Genomic DNA, 16484 nt, shown 5'->3' on the forward strand with positions numbered 1-16484 from the left:
CCGCGGTCGATGGGACAGATCCGGGGACCGCGGTCGGCGGCCGGCTGCGGCAGGCCGCGAGCTCCCCCGATTTCTGTGCTGTGAGGCCATGCTGCTGCCGGCCGCTCGACTCTAACCGTGGCCTGCTGTGGTTCCTTGGGCGTATTCAGAGGAACATGATTGTGGTATAAATATGCTGTATGTATGGCTGGGTCGGTGGTCTCCAACTCGGAGCCTTTGCAGGGCCACAATTTTCCGATTTTCACAGAGGGAGGGGGGGCGGCCCGCACCAACCCGGTTTATGTCCGCCGCCCTGGTTGCGGCGTGCCTTCGCCTCCGTGCCGCCTGCCTCTACAAAAAAAAAAAAAAAACCCCTACACTTTTGAATGGATGATTGGGCTCTGGCAGCTGGACCTTGCCCCTCTCGTTCCGCGCGACCGCCGTGGGGAGGGGAGCCGATCCGGTAGAGGGGGGGGCGCTGCTCGCTCGCTCGAAGAGTTTGGCGCCCTTCCCCCACATGGCCAGGCGGGACCATGGCAACTTGGGGGCTGTGGGTGGGTCCTGGTCCTCCCTGTGGATCCTGCTGGATCTGGAGCGCTCCGTTGGTAGAATGGGTGGTCCCTGGTCCTCCCGTTAGATCCAAAGGGGCGAAATGTGCGGGGGCGAAATGTGCGGGGGCGAAATGTGTGGGGGCGAAACATCCGGGGGGCGAAATGTGCGGGGGCGAAATGTGTGGGGGCGAAACATCCGGGGGGCGAAATGTGCGGGGGCGAAATGTGAGGGGCGAATTGCTGGGGGCGAAATGTGGGGGGCGAACCTTCCGGATCCCATGTAATAGTTGTCTTTCACTGACCCATCCTCCACCACTAAAACTGCAATTCTTGCAGCATAGATTAAATAAATATGTAAATGTCGATTATATTTTGTAACTTTTCAGACTATATCTGCTTTTTTATACACGTTTTTAGATTATTTATTTTTTATGGGAAAAATGTTTTTTCCTTGACGGGGGTCTGTTTCGCCGTTACCGATACGGCTTCATCAGGAATAGCAGTCGGATTAAATAAATAATCTAAAAATGTATATAAAAATGCAGATATAATCTGAAAAGTTATAAAATATAATTGACATTTATATATTAATCTTTGCTGCAAGAATTGCAGTTTTAGTGGTGGAGGTTGGGTCAATGAAAGACAACTATTACCACATTTGTCTAAGATGAAAACATGTGATACCTTTGTGTAGTATTCTGAGACACTTCCTCCTACTTTTGCTAACCTCGGTAGTTTACCTTGTGAGGACCAAAAATTATTAGTGGCAAACTCCAAGTTTTCACATTTTGTTTATGGCTAGTAGAATTAGATGCCATGCTTTATAGAAAAGTGCACTGCCAGACCCTTGTGCACATTTTAATGAATGCTAGTTAACATCAATAATTGGTTGTCGGCACTACATTGTTGATGTTACTTGACTCGTTAATTAATTTGTGCATGCCTCTTGGGTATACACTTCTCCCTTGTTATTCGTGGGGGATACGGGCAGAGCTGGACCGCGAATGGCGAAGAACCGCGATTATCCGGCTCTGACCCACCCCCACCTCCCTGCCGCCTTCCCAGCCTTACCTGGTGGTCTAGAGGGCTTTCGGGGCAGGAGCGATCTTCCTGCGCTCCTGCCCCGTGCAGATGGCCATGAGGAAATGGCTGCTGTGAGTTCCCGTAGTCTCTCGAGACTACGACAGGAACTCTCTACAGCCATTTCCTCATGGCGATCTGCACGGGACAGGAGCGTAGAAAGATTGCTCCTGCCCTGAAAGCCCGCTAGACCACCAAGTAAGGCCGGAAAGGCGACAGGGAGGTCAAAAATATGTTTTTTTTAAATTTTCCCCCTCCCCAGAAAAAAATTGCGATTATGTGAAATCGCGAGTGCAGAAACCGCAAATGGGGAGGGGGAAGTGTATGCATAAATCTGGGTATGCAATTCTGGGTATAGAATCTAGGGGGTTATGGTAACCATTAGCATATGTCAACTTAGTGAATCGCAAACTGTGTGCCGGGGCGAGATTCCGGGTTTGCTGCCAGGGACTGAAGGATACATGAGGCTCCGGCGTCGGAGTCTCTCCTCCTCTCCGCCCCTACACAAACCTCGTCTCATTTTCCCTAAGCTCGGGGCCGTGTCTGGAGGGGCTCTGAGCACGCGCGGACATCGCCGTGATGACACTGTGCTCGTGCGCACACATGCGTGCGACATCATCTCATCGACGTCCGCGCATGCTCAGAGGCCCTCCAGACACGGCCCTGAACTTTGGGAAAACGAGACAAGGTTTGTGTGGGGCGGGGCTAGGGTTGGAGTGGGGCGGGGCTGGAGACAGAGCAGAGTGGGGTTGGGGCATGCCATAGAAAAACATTTGCTCCGTTAGTGCACCAGAGCAAAAAAAAAAAAAAAAGTTTGGGGAACACTGTGTTAACTGCTACTGCTACCGCTTTGGTTTATTTCAGGTTATGCACACAGGTATTGGCAGCATTTTATGATTGGGGATGGTGACTAAATGGGGAATGGTGACCCGTCAAATGCACGCAGGACATTGGTGCATCGACAATCCCGCACCGACATTTGCGCGCTGGACAAATGTGTACTGCCCTTTTACTTCCCATTTTCACTCTGAGAGTGGTGTGGGGGTGGTTTCACTGGCGCTCTCGTTCACTTACAACGCCCTCTGCTGCCCTATCCTTTCCCGTTTGCGCTCGTTCGGGGGCGTGCAATGCTTTGCCGATGCACTCTTTAGAAGATTGCTGCAACCCCCTCTCAATCCACTTACAATTGCTCCCGACAATTCCAGTCCCTTCATGCGTGCACTTGTCCATGCGCACATTTGACGGAGCGGAATTATCGGGGCTCAATTGTCCAGTGTGCGTGTCAGTGTACCATGGGGAATACCGTATTTTCACGCAAATAACACGCACCCGTATAAAACGCGCACACGTGTATAGCGCGCAGAAATCACGATGATAAGCACAAAAACTTTGGTATAACGCGCTCACGATTATACCGCGCATGCTGCCCGACTCTCCGTTCACCCCCCTGACTTCCGTGCACTGCCCCGCCTCTCCGTGCGCTGTCCCGACTCTCCGTTCACCCCCCCTGACTTCCATGCACTGCCCTGACTTTCCGTGCGCTGTCCCGACTCTCCGTTCACCCCCCCTGACTTCCGTGCACTGCCCTGACTTTCCGTGCGCTGTCCCGACTCTCCGTTCACCCCCCTGACTTCCGTGCACTGCCCCGCCTCTCCGTGCGCTGTCCCGACTCTCCGTTCACCCCCCCTGACTTCCGTGCACTACCCCGCCTCTCCGTGCGCTGTCCCGACTCTCCGTTCACCCCCCCCTGACTTCCATGCACTGCCCTGACTTTCCGTGCGCTGTCCCGACTCTCCGTTCACCCCCCTGACTTCCGTGCACTGCCCCGCCTCTCCGTGCGCTGTCCCGACTCTCCGTTCACCCCCCCCCCAGACGTCCGATTCATCCCCCCCCCCCCGGCAGGACCATTCGCACCCCCACCCCGAAGGACCGCCGACTCCCCGACAATATCGGGCCAGGAGGGAGCCCAAACCCTCCTGGCCACGGCGACCCCCTACCCCCACCCCGCACTACATTACGGGCAGGAGGGATCCCAGGCCCTCCTGCCCTCGACGCAAACCCCCCTCCCCCCCAACGACCGCCCCCCCCAAGAACCTCCGCCCGCCCCCCCAGCCGACCCGCGACCCCCCTGGCGACCCCCACCCCCCTTCCCCGTACCTTTGGTAGTTGGCCGGACAGACGGGAGCCAAACCCGCCTGTCCGGCAGGCAGCCAACGAAGGAATGAGGCCGGATTGGCCCATCCGTCCTAAAGCTCCGCCTACTGGTGGGGCCTAAGGCGCGTGGGCCAATCAGAATAGGCCCTGGAGCCTTAGGTCCCACCTGGGGGCGCGGCCTGAGGCACATGGGCCCAACCCGACCATGTGCCTCAGGCCGCGCCCCCAGGTGGGACCTAAGGCTCCAGGGCCTATTCTGATTGGCCCACGCGCCTTAGGCCCCACCAGTAGGCGGAGCTTTAGGACGGATGGGCCAATCCGGCCTCATTCCTTCGTTGGCTGCCTGCCGGACAGGCGGGTTTGGCTCCCGTCTGTCCGGCCAACTTCCAAAGGTACGGGGAAGGGGGGTGGGGGGGTCGTGGGGGTCGGCCAGGGGGGTCGCGGGTCGGCTGGGGGGGCGGTCGGAGGTTCTTGGGGGGGGACGGTCGTTGGGGGGGAGGGGGGTTTGCGTCGAGGGCAGGAGGGCCTGGGATCCCTCCTGCCCGTAATGTAGTGCGGGGTGGGGTTAGGGGGTCGCCGTGGCCAGGAGGGTTTGGGCTCCCTTCTGGCCCGATATTGTCGGGAAGTCGGCGGTCCTTCGGGGTGGGGGTGCGAGTGGTCCTGCCGGGGGGGGGGGGATGTATCGGACGTCGGGGAGTCGGCCGGGCAAGAGGGCTTGGGCTCCCTCTTGCTCCGATCGTGGATGCGGGTGCGGGTGGGAGCGCGTGCGAGTGGTCGTTCGGGGTGGGGGTGCGAGTGGTCCTGCTGGGGGGGTGAATCGGGCGTCGGGCGGGGTGGGAACTATGTTTGAAAACTTTCGTATACCGCGCTCACGCATATAACGCGCGAGGGGTATGCGCGGTAGGTAAAAACGCGTATAACGCGCGCGTTATATGCGTGAAAATACGGTAGGTGGAGAATGGGCATGGAAAGCAAAGAGCAGATAGTGTGCGGCACCTACCAAATGTTCCTAAAAAGGAGGTGCTAATGGAGAAATTCTATAAATGGTGTCCAAAAGTGAAGCACCGGGTAGTGCAGTACTATAGTTTTGTTTTTTAGTTCCAAAATTTTTTTTATTGAAATTTTGCATAATAACATACAATAAAGCAGGAGAAACAAACCAAACAAATTACTCATAACACTATTAACACAAAGCCTAAGATATTAAGAGACAAAATTCTTGAAATAAACTCTCTCTCCTCATCCACCCACCCATTCCATTTGCAGAGTGAAAAACTAACGTCCATCCATCTATACCTACATCCTTACATCTCCATTCTCTCACTACAATTCAGCTATTATCTGCAAACTCTTGTATAGGTGCCAATAATAGTCTAAATATAGCCCCTTTACCTCTTTTTTCCATTAGTTTATTATTAACAGCGGGATCTGGATAGTCCCTACTGCCGCCCATACACACACCCACTCTTTTCCTATCCGAACTAACTAATAAGACAACGCACACAGAATTATGGAACATAGCCACAGCTTTTTATTAATCAACAGTAGCAAATAAATTAACTTTGCATATATTAACATCATTAACACATTAACATCAATTGAACAACATCAGCAAGCTCCTCCCGAGCTACCCGGTGTAAACATCAATATATTGCCCTGACTCTGCCACAAACAGCAAGAGACTGAGGGGTGGCATGACCTCATACCCCTTTAACCATGGTCACCTGACTCCAAGGCACGGCTCCCAGCTCGCCGAATGAGCCCCAGCACCCAGTAGCTCGGGAGACCCGCCCTTCCGAGCTGCCATAGCCACCAAAACAAGGGCAGGCGGGTGGGGGAAAAACCGCCCTGGAGGACCCTAGAAAAACCGAGTCCTCCAAGGTCCCAGTTTTATCAACTCCCTCGCGCCATCAATCACCCCGCTGGCCCATTCCTTTACCCGCCTTTTGGCGTGAACCACTCCTCTATTACCTCACTAACTCTCCCCTACTACTAATCCTCCCCCCCCTACATGCCTCGCGGGCAACACACGGGCCTCCCAGCCCCGTGTTACAATACGCCCGTCGAGACAAGCTCTCAGGCTACTCTTTACTATATATTCCGCCTTTATCCAAGGCGGATCACAGCATCCAAACTTCTTTCCTCTTTATCAGTTCACCAAATCAACTCATATATCACTTCCACAAGTGATAAAGAACCAGTGTTATAGTGAGCTTAACTATGCATATGTCAATGTTTAGGTATCCAGGGATTTTCAGACAGCCACCCGAGTAGCATAACTCATGGTGGTAAGAGCCTCATTAATCCCAACCTAGCATTTATGACGTTTTAACAAATTTTTTCTTTTTACTTATTTCATCTATGTAATATACTTTATGTATGTATATAAAGCCAACTTAGCTTTTATATATATATGATTTCTGTCCCCTTAGCCAAGTGAAATGCTGTATTGCTGCATTAAGGGCTCCTTTTACAAAGGCGCGTTAGGGCCTTAACGTGCGCTAGCCGCTACCGCCTCCTCTTGAGCAGGCGGTAGTTTTTCAGCTAGCGCGCACTAGTCCGGTGCGTGCGCTAAAAACACTAGCGCACCTTCGTAAAAAGATCCCTAAATTTGCACGTAACCCGTGCTTGCATTAAAATGCATTAACTGGAAAATCTAATGCCTTTTTCCATGAAAGGACCCTTTATCTCCAGATTGCCTCAGACATCCACTTAGACTGTAAGCTCTTTGGGATAAGGACGATTTCTACCTGGATACTAATAATGCTCTGTGATGCTGTAAGCATTAGTTTGGAAAAGTATTTCAAAATTTATTACAGGTGTTGGTGCTCTAGAATCTTTTGGCAATTAACTTTAATTTTTACAGTGGTTGCTTATAAGGATCAATTACTATGCAATCAATACTCATTCAAACTGTGCACATGCAGCTTTTATAACTGGGAATGTAAAACAGCATTGCACTTAGCTTGTTGGAGGGCCAGCACTAAATTCAGTCTACCATGTCCTAAGGAGTGCTCTGTTTCTTCTCCTTTCTGCCCTACAGAAAAGCACAGATTTAACTTTTAATTCCCATCCATAAACTGGGCACAGGAAGCATAAGAACATTTCAAAGTGTTATCTGCAAAATCCACTTTGTGCTAAGCTCCAGATTTTATGGTGTTTAAAAACTGAGTTGCGGTCTCAAAGTGATAATAAAAACATGACTAATATTCACTGTATCTTGACATGTTGTAGTTTTAACATCAGAGCATGGTTTAAAAAGTACACATTGTCCTAATTCAAGAACCAGCCCACTGCTGCAGTGATGGCAGGCTACTCACAGTTCAAAGTGAGTGAGATGTAATACTTTAACAAGGAGAGGTGTGATATGGAAAAGCCTGTCATCTTAATGTGAACAATGAAACCTCACAGATCCCTTTGTGCTTACATAAACCTGTACCTATACCTTTTAACAGAATTGGTTCCCAGGAGAAACACTGTATTTCTGTTTCGAATCCACCAGATAGAATAAAATCTAAGGGCCTCTTCTGTTAAACTGCGCTAGCAGTTTCTAGCGCGGGGAACCGCGCTGCTCCCGATGCTCATAGAGTTCCTATGAGCGTCGGGAGCAGCGCGGGCCATTCAGCGTGGCTCTCTGGGCTAAAAACTGCTAGCGCAGTTTAATAGAAGAGGGGGTAAGTCTTACATGAAGTAATGAATTCCCAACAGTCCTCTTAAACTTTCTCAGTGGTAATAATATATCAAGTTGAACCTTAACTGGTTCTGTGTCTCAAGGCACAGAACTAAGGTATAGGAGACATGAAGGCTACTTGGGATCTAGCTAGGTACTTGGAACCTGGGTTGGCCCACTGTTGGAAACAGGATGCAGAACTTGACGGACCTTCGGTCTGTCCCAGTATGGCAATTCTTATGTTCATAATGTATAAACGGCGGCAGCCGCCTAAAAACCAGCTGCCAATTGCGTATCAATCACACAGCAGCGCTGTTTATAGAATTCAAGGCCTAGATTTCCAGCACTTGCCTTTCACATGAATTATGGCTACGGAGGCGCGTTATGACACCTAATACCACTTCCGCTGTTAGCCACACCTAGTAGCGTTAGGTATCATAAAGCACCTACGTAGTCGTGATGCAGGTGCGTTTTTTTAGATGCCAATAGGCGCGTACATTTTTTAAAAATGCTATTATTTTCCACTTAAGCTAGTTGCCGATGGGGCACCTATCTTATCCCCCCCCTCCCTTTTTACAAAACCGTGGAAGCGGTTTTAGTGCAGGCTGGCGCACTGAATGCTCTGTGCTGCTCCCGATGCTCTTAGGAACTCTAAATTTTGTATAATATGTTATTTACCTACCTGAAATTTCTAGGAAATTATGCAAAAAATGTGCAAATTACTGAAATATGTTTAAGTGCTGTGATAATAGTTTATAAGTGTTTGCATTGCATATTAATGCCTCTTGTGCCTCAGTTATCAATTTATCTTACTAACCCCGCCCCACTTTTTATGAAGCTGTGTTAGGCTTTTTTATTACTCGCCACAGTGGTAAAAGCTCCAATGCTCATAGACTTCCTATAGTCATATAAATTTGCTCCGAGTCAATTTCTAACTCATATAGCTTAACATGATGTTATCAAAGGCCTCAGTTACACCCCCTTCCTCCTCAGAATAATTTTCTTTCAGCGGGGAACTTCGGGCGTTAAATCGTCACCGGCCTTATCTTATTTAATCAGGAACTTTATGATTTAAAGTAAGCCCTTATTAAATAATTTTTAGGACCAAGTTATTTAGAAGTATAAAAGTGTGATTTTCAACTTAGCTTAGTTTGCAGCTTCAAAAGTTATGACCTGGGAGACATGGAGTCCAACATGTTTCGCTAAGTTGAAAATCACTTACTTTAAATTATAAAGTTTCTGATTAAATAAGATAAGGTCGGTGATGATTTAACGCCTGAAGTTCCCCGCTAAAAGAAAATTATTCTGAGGAGAAGGGGGTGTAACTGAGGCCTTTGATAACATCACGTTAAGCTATATGAGTTAGAAATTGACTTGGAGCAAATTTATATGACTATTGAATGCTGTACAGCTACGAGTACAAATAATATAAAGTTGACCATCTTAGAAAGAACATAGACTTCCTCTAAGCATTGGAGCTAATGTTGCTGCGGTCGGCGATAAAAAAGCCCAACAGGGCTTCATAAAAGGGGGCCTTAGTTACCCATATTGATAGGAACACATTAGTTTCATTTTCTCATTCACAGGTTTTCAATAGAGCATCATCATCGTGATCATCTACTATTGAAAATGCCCAAAAGAAAACCAAGAGTGTGTGTTTAGACTCATTTACATCATTTTAGGGGATCAGGCAAAACTTCCCGTAGCTGAACTACCAGCTGTCAGTGATCTATTTACTGAATCTGGCCCTATACGAGGGAGGTGCTGAAAAGTTTTCAGCCCAACCGAGAAGAGAATGATGTGGATATGGTTCAATCTGATGCTGTCAAAAAACCTAGAATTTTGTTTCTGCAAATTGCCTCATAATGAAATAAGATAACACTCTTTTCAGCTACAGTGGCAAATTAGCACTTAGAATTTAGAAAGTTGGTTGGTTGGGCTGTGAAATTTTCTATCTATGAAGTCTCTTTATTAAACAAATTCACTTCTCAAAGATTGTTTATATTCCCTTCTCGCTCTATCTCTGTGTGTGTGGGCACTTCATATTTCCCTGAAACTCCTCCATCGTCACTGATGTTAGTGTTAAGGTCTTTTCAACCTACTTTCCAAAAGGAAGGTTTAAGGTTGGCATGTGTGGGTGTCCCTAATAACTTGTGTTTAATGTCCAGCGCACAGCAAATTTTCCATATATGTCAACAGGTGCAAGAGGATCCTGTGAGGCCACTGGATCTTTGCCCACATGTGCACATATTCCAGAATGGGTTTGGGGGGGGGGGCCTCCATTAGTTTTGCTAGAAGCTTCTTGCGCTCTTGATGTCATGAAAAGGAGCCAGATAGATTGTTAAGCAATGATGTACATGACTTGTCTGTATGTATCCCAATGTTTAAATAATGTGTACATACTGAGCTGTAAATGTACTGTAAAAAGCAATCTCGTTAAGTAAATATGTTTGTGTACTCCAATATTTTGTACAGATAAGTTTATTAAATATTTTATTGATGGTGAGATGCTACAAAAATGGTTTCATGCTACACCAAACTGAGCGATGTCAGTCACCTCGCGCTGTTCATTAGTTTTTAAGCACTGTATATCCAGGAAGTACTTTGTTGTTTTGCTTAAAGGTGATGATGAAAATATGCCCCCACTGTTATCAAGCTGCACTTGAGGTTTGTCTCACTTTATAAGGGGTCTTACGCGTCACTAACATGAAAAATATGAAACCTAAATTGTGGTGTAGCAAGGGTGAGAGGCTTCGGGGGTGGTGGCGCCCCTCCTCTGCCCTCTTCACCTCCCACCCGCTCCTACCCCCCCTTCTGCCACAGAGGCGTGCCCCTTCCCTTTCCCCGTACTACTTTAAGGTTCCCAGTAGGAGCATCAACCCCAACCTGCTGCTTGATCCAGCAGTAGGCTAATCATCTAAGCTCACTTCTAGGCACAGGTCCAGGAAGTGACATCAGAGGAAGAGCCGACGCTGGTGCGAGCAGCAGGTTGAGGTTGCTGCTTGCGCCACAAATATTAAAGAGATACGAGGGAAGGGGTATGCACACGTGGCAGTGGGGGAGGTGGGGAAAGATCGGGGGGGGGGGACAGAGAGGAGGACGGGTGCCAGTGTCCCCCCACCAAGACAGCGCCCAGGGAGGATCGCCCCCCTTCCCACCCTTACTATGTCACTGCACTTGCGACTGAATATGCACAAGATTCTCGCTTTATTTTAGGAGCGGCTGAGCAGATTTTCTAACCTGTCTCTGCCCCTAGGAATGCCTCTGGTCATCTCAGCTAAATGTGCATACACGCGTAATGCACACCTAAGTGTTCTCACATACAGTCATTTTTGCAAAAGGTTGTTTCTGCACATAGAACCCTTTTCTTACTCATTGGAAATGCTTTTTACAATTCTACTCTGCAGGTTAGGTGACTGCGGTTCTCTGTTGCTTCTTGATGCTTTTACGTTTACAACTTTTAAGAATAGTCAGTGCAGCATCAGACCAAGAGATGTCAAGGGGCAGGCGTGGTGGCTCAATGGTGCTTTTGTGAAAGTGCAGTTTGACCCTGTCAAATCCTCCTTCAGGGCTGAGAATGCTAAAGGCAATAATAGTCCCAGGAGGAGGGAGTTATAGGCATTGCTTAAGGGTGACCCCCCGGCCAGAACTGAATTTACGTATAAGCTAGAAAAGCTACAGCTTGGGGCCTCATGTTTCACTAACATGAAAAAAACTATGAAACCTAAATTGTACTCTCTACTTAATCTTAAATGTTATAGCTTAGGTGTGAGAATACCCGTACATCTGGCCTTGCCCTTAGTTATCGGTGGCGGGATAAAAGCGCGCGAGACTTCGGCGCGCTGACATTACAGCTCAGACAATTCGGCGCAAGACCCCAGCGCACTGACTAAAAAGTTATTTTTAAAGATTTCCAATGGGGGGTGTGGGGGGAACCCCCCACTTTACTTCATACTCTTTGTGTTGCCGTTGGGGGGTGCAACCCCCCACATTATAGAGAAAACTTAACTTTTTCCTAAAAAATCGGGAAAAAGTTAAGTTTACTCCCCCAACGGCAGCGCGAAGAGTATGAAATAAACTGGTGGGGTTCCCCCCCATACCCTGCATCGGAGCTCTTTAAAAGTAACTTTTTTGGCGGCACGCTGGGGTATTGCGCCGAATTGTCTGCACTGCAATGTCGGCGCGCTGAAGTCCCGCGCGCGATGAACCTAGTTATCAGATCAAGGCCCTTGATAGCAGGATTCCATACTGCACAGTCCCTGGGCTACAACCATCACTTTGGTGACCAGACACAAAACCCCATTTTACCACCACCACTGCTACTATTTACCACTTCTATAGAGCTAGTAGATGTAGGCAGCTCTGTATACTACACACATATGAAACGGTCCCTCCTCAACAGAGCTTACAACCTAATCAAGACAAATGAGGGATTTAGGAATTACTTTTTTTTTTTTTTTTTTATTTATCAAGTTTTCATCATTATCATTTACAGATAATATTAAAGAAAGGAAAATCACAAATAAATCATAACTATTACTAACATTAAACATCTCACTAATTCCTCAAGTCCACATTAATGGGAGACAGTGTCCTAATAATCTAAGGAAATCAATCAATATAAATATAATCCTTAGTCAAGGATCAACATTAATGGTGCATCAATATTTTAAACTCCAAATATTAATTCGCGTGATGTCTACCTAACTTCATTAAGTTGTAAAAATTGTTCCAACTGAATTGAGTCCCAATATACATATTCAATATCTTTAAATGTAACTAAGCATTTACAAGGAAATTTTAAATAAAAGGTGGCTCCCAAATCCAACACTCTTGATTTCAAAGCTAAAAAAGCTTTTCTCCTCAATTGCGTGGCTTGGGCCACATCTGGAAAAATCAATACATTATCACCACAAAATTTCACTTGCTTATTCCGAAAATAAGCTTTCATTATTAAAGATTTATCAATTTCTCTTGCACATGTTATCAATAGGGTAGATCTAGTTTGAATTCTATCTTGAGAGTCCTCCAAAAAACCAGTTAAATCAAAATCAATTTGTTCCAACTGATCTACACCCATTTCTACGGGAATTTTCTTTCTCTGAGGGATGTAATACAAATTAGTTATGAGCAAATTTTCTGCGTCAGTTAATCCCAATATTTCCTTAAAGTATTTCCGAATCAATATTTCTGGGGATAATAATTGAGTTCTTGGGAAATTAACTAACCGTAGGTTTTTTGCTCTTTGTAAATTTTCCATTTTCTCAAATTTCATATGAGTAATATGAGAATCTTTAACAGTTGTTGAGGTCACTGCTTGCAATGTAACCACATGAGACTCAGTTGTTCTAATACATTTTTCCATTATTTTTAAATTAGAATCAACATTTTCCAACTTATCAATTACCTCCTGGGAAAATCTTACATCTTGAGTCACCACTGACTTTAATAACCCCTCCACTCTAGTATTTATTTGCCAAAGATCTTTAAGCGAAACTTCCTGTGGCTCTACCTGGGAGTCTCTTGCAAGTAAAGCCTCATCCTGAAATGATAAGGCTTTAGGTATGGCCCCATAAATTAATGAGGACAACCCCTGTTGCACAGGTACTCCTACAGGTTGAGAATTGGAACCTAGATTAGGGTCCAAACCTACTGGAACATTTGGTGGAGGCGGTGGAGTTCTTCCTGGGGGACTAAGAGACGCCCCTGATAGCGAGTCAGCTCCCTGACTTTGGCCCAAGGCACTGGTTGAAACAAGGTGTCTCTCTATGGGACCAGGCAAATTAGGTGTTGATACTTTTGGTTTCACCTTTCTTTTCCCCATAGTAATTCACAAATACATACAGTTAGCGCTGCTTCCCTTGTCTCCCAGAGTCTCCCAGAGTCTCCAAGGGGCCACGCCCTGCGGCCGCGCCCTGCGGCCGCGCGCCGCAGTCGCGGCGTCCCTTTCACAGGCGATGAAAGGACCCGCGTGACGTCAGGGCAGCCGCCCCCGCAAGTGCCTGCAGAGACCTGCTCCCGACGATCCAACTCAGGCTGTCAGGCGAGCGCTGCACTCCCGGGCCGATTCAGTCCACCACCTCTGGCACCTCCGAATAGAACAACTCCTCCAAAGAAGTGCAGTCGCGGCGTCCCTTTCACAGGCGATGAAAGGACCCGCGTGACGTCAGGGCAGCCGCCCCCGCAAGTGCCTGCAGAGACCTGCTCCCGACGCTCCAACTCAGGCTGTCAGGCGAGCGCTGCACTCCCGGGCCGATTCAGTCCACCACCTCTGGCACCTCCGAATAGAACAACTCCTCCAAAGAAGTGCAGTCGCGGCGTCCCTTTCACAGGCGATGAAAGGACCCGCGTGACGTCAGGGCAGCCGCCCCCGCAAGTGCCTGCAGAGACCTGCTCCCGACGCTCCAACTCAGGCTGTCAGGCGAGCGCTGCACTCCCGGGCCGATTCAGTCCACCACCTCTGGCACCTCCGAATAGAACAACTCCTCCAAAGAAGTGCAGTCGCGGCGTCCCTTTCACAGGCGATGAAAGGACCCGCGTGACGTCAGGGCAGCCGCCCCCGCAAGTGCCTGCAGAGACCTGCTCCCGACGCTCCAACTCAGGCTGTCAGGCGAGCGCTGCACTCCCGGGCCGATTCAGTCCACCACCTCTGGCACCTCCGAATAGAACAACTCCTCCCGATTTAGGAATTACTTATTGTGGAAATGACACGTGTGCTGAACAGGTGAATAGGAAATGGGAGTTAAAAGCAACCTCAAAAAGATGGGCTTTTAGCCTAGATTTGATTACAGCCACAGAGGAAACTTGATTTTCCAACTTAGGAAGTATATTCCAGTTGTACGATAGAGCAAGATAAAAGGAATGGAGTCTGGAGTTGGCAGTAGAGGAGAAGGGTAAAGATAAAGAGACTTACCTGATGAACAGAGTTCCTAGGGAGGGGAATAGGGAGAGAGAAGAGTGGGGAGATACTTAACATAAGCATCGCCTCTACTGAGTCAGACCACAGGTCCATCATGCCCAGCAGTCTGCTCCCGCGGCAGCCCCCCAGGTCAAATGACCTGTAAGTCATCTATTACTCTAAAGCATTCCGCATTGCATAGTACCCCTCTATTTGTACCCCTCAATCCCCTTTTCCTTCAGGAACCTGTCCAGTCCCATTTTGAATCCCACAATCCCCCTTTGTTCTACCACTTTCTCTGGAAGCGCATTCCAGGTGTCCACCACCCTCTGAGTGAAGAAGAACTTCCTGGCATTTGTTCTGAATCTGTCTCCCTTCAACTTTTCCGAGTTCCCTCTAGTTTTTGTTTCCCCGGCCAGTCTGAAGAATCTGTCCCTCTCTACTTTCTCTATACCCTTCATGATCTTGTAAGTTTCTATCATATCCCCTCTAAGTCTCCGCTTTTCTAGGGAGAAGAGCCCCAGCTTCTCTAATCTCTCAGCATACGAAAGGTTCTCCATGCCCTTTATCATTTTTGTTGCTCTTCTCTGGACCCTCTCAAGTACCACCATATCTTTCTTAAGATATGGCGACCAGTATTGAACGCAGTACTCCAGATGCGGTCTCACCATCGCCCTATACAATGGGAGGATAACTTCCTTGCTTCTGGTAGTGATACCCTTTTTGATAATGCCCAACATTCTGTTCGCCTTTTTCGAGGCCGCAGCACATTGTGCCTTTCTAGGTTGCCTTCCCCCAATAATATCCCTCCCATCGTGTAATTGTACATTGGGTTTCCTTTTCCCATGTGCATGACTTTACATTTCTCCACATTGAAGCTCATCTGCCATTTATTTGCCCACTCACTCAGTTTGTCCAGGTCCCTTTGAAGTTCTCTACATTCCTCAACAGTTCTAACCTTACCGGAGAGTTTTGTGTCGTCCGCAAATTTTATGATTTCGCACTTCGTCTCTGCTTCCAGGTCATTAATAAATATATTAAACAGCAGCGGTCCCAGCACCGACCCCTGCGGGACGCCACTCGTGACTTCTTTCCAGTCAGAATACTGACCTTTCACTCCTACTCTCTGCTTCCTGTTTGTCAGCCAGTTCCTGATCTTCAGAAGAGCTTCAGAATGAATGTATGTAGCTGTAAGTCAATCACTGGAATTTGAACTGTATGTGGATAGGGAGCCAATGAAATGACTTGAAGGGAAGCCTAACATGCAATGGTCCTCAATTTATACATGTTTGTTAATTTAGAGGGTAGGTGTCCAGCAAACCCCTCTTAAATGACCTGCTGAATATATTGGGAGGAAGATTTAAATCTCCGGGAATCTGGCAGAGGCGGTGTCAGGATTTGCCCAGATACAGTGATGGTCTGCTACTCTGTGGCTGAGGAGGCTTGAGCAGGAGGGAGGAGAAGAAGTAGGACCCACCCCCCAACCTAGAGGGGCTCCATTCCCCCTCTACCCCGGGTACTATGCGCCATCGCTATACCACTGCACAAAACCCCTCCACTAATCTGGGCAAGTCACTTAATCTTCCATTGTCCCAGATACATTAGATAGATTATGAGCCCACTATAATATAGGGAAAAAGTTTGAAGCACCCGTATGTAAATCGCTTTGAGTGTGGCTGTAAAACTACAAAATAAAGGCGGTATACAACTCCCAATCCCTTTCCCTAATTTGTCTTAACCTGTTCTGGGCATAATCAGTAGAGTGGGCTAAACATATGAATAAATAAATAACTAGAATAAATAGATTTTAGGCCTGATTCTTGGAGGCAGGGGCATACAAGCCACAATGGCACCCTATGGGACATACCCCTGGAGACCCACCTACACTCACTGTGCTGTAGCTAAGAAGAGATAGTGAACAGGGAGCAATATTGGCATCCTGGCCTCACTTAGCCCTGCTTGGATGAGTGCATGATGAGGGAGATTTGCTTGCATCTCTGATCCACCTCCACTGGGACAAAGTTTGACTTTTTGTGGAAGGCCATTTTCATAGTCATTGAGCATTTCTGTTTATAAAATTAGCATCATACTGTCCATGAATAAGTGGGTGCAATCCACATGCTTGAGTTGATAGTACAGTACTTATAGAATA

At 47.7% G+C, this 16484-nt stretch overlaps 1 protein-coding gene across 5 annotated transcripts in view; it reads left to right on the top strand.

Moving 5' to 3' along the window:
- The window catches only part of GDF7 (growth differentiation factor 7), a 201138-nt gene that overhangs the window by 12465 nt on the left and 172189 nt on the right, over positions 1 to 16484 (top strand). Inside the window, exon 3 of one of the 5 annotated variants that reach the window (XM_033936409.1) lies at positions 9021 to 9883. The exons of the other annotated variants lie outside the window; for them this stretch is intronic. The gene's annotated coding sequence lies outside the window, so the exon portion shown is untranslated. Of the gene's footprint in view, positions 1 to 9020; positions 9884 to 16484 lie in introns of those variants that run through there. 5 annotated transcript variants of the gene reach the window in all.

Source organism: Geotrypetes seraphini, chromosome 3 (genome assembly GCF_902459505.1).
Source record: "Geotrypetes seraphini chromosome 3, aGeoSer1.1, whole genome shotgun sequence".
Classification (NCBI taxonomy): Eukaryota; Metazoa; Chordata; class Amphibia; order Gymnophiona; family Dermophiidae; genus Geotrypetes; species Geotrypetes seraphini.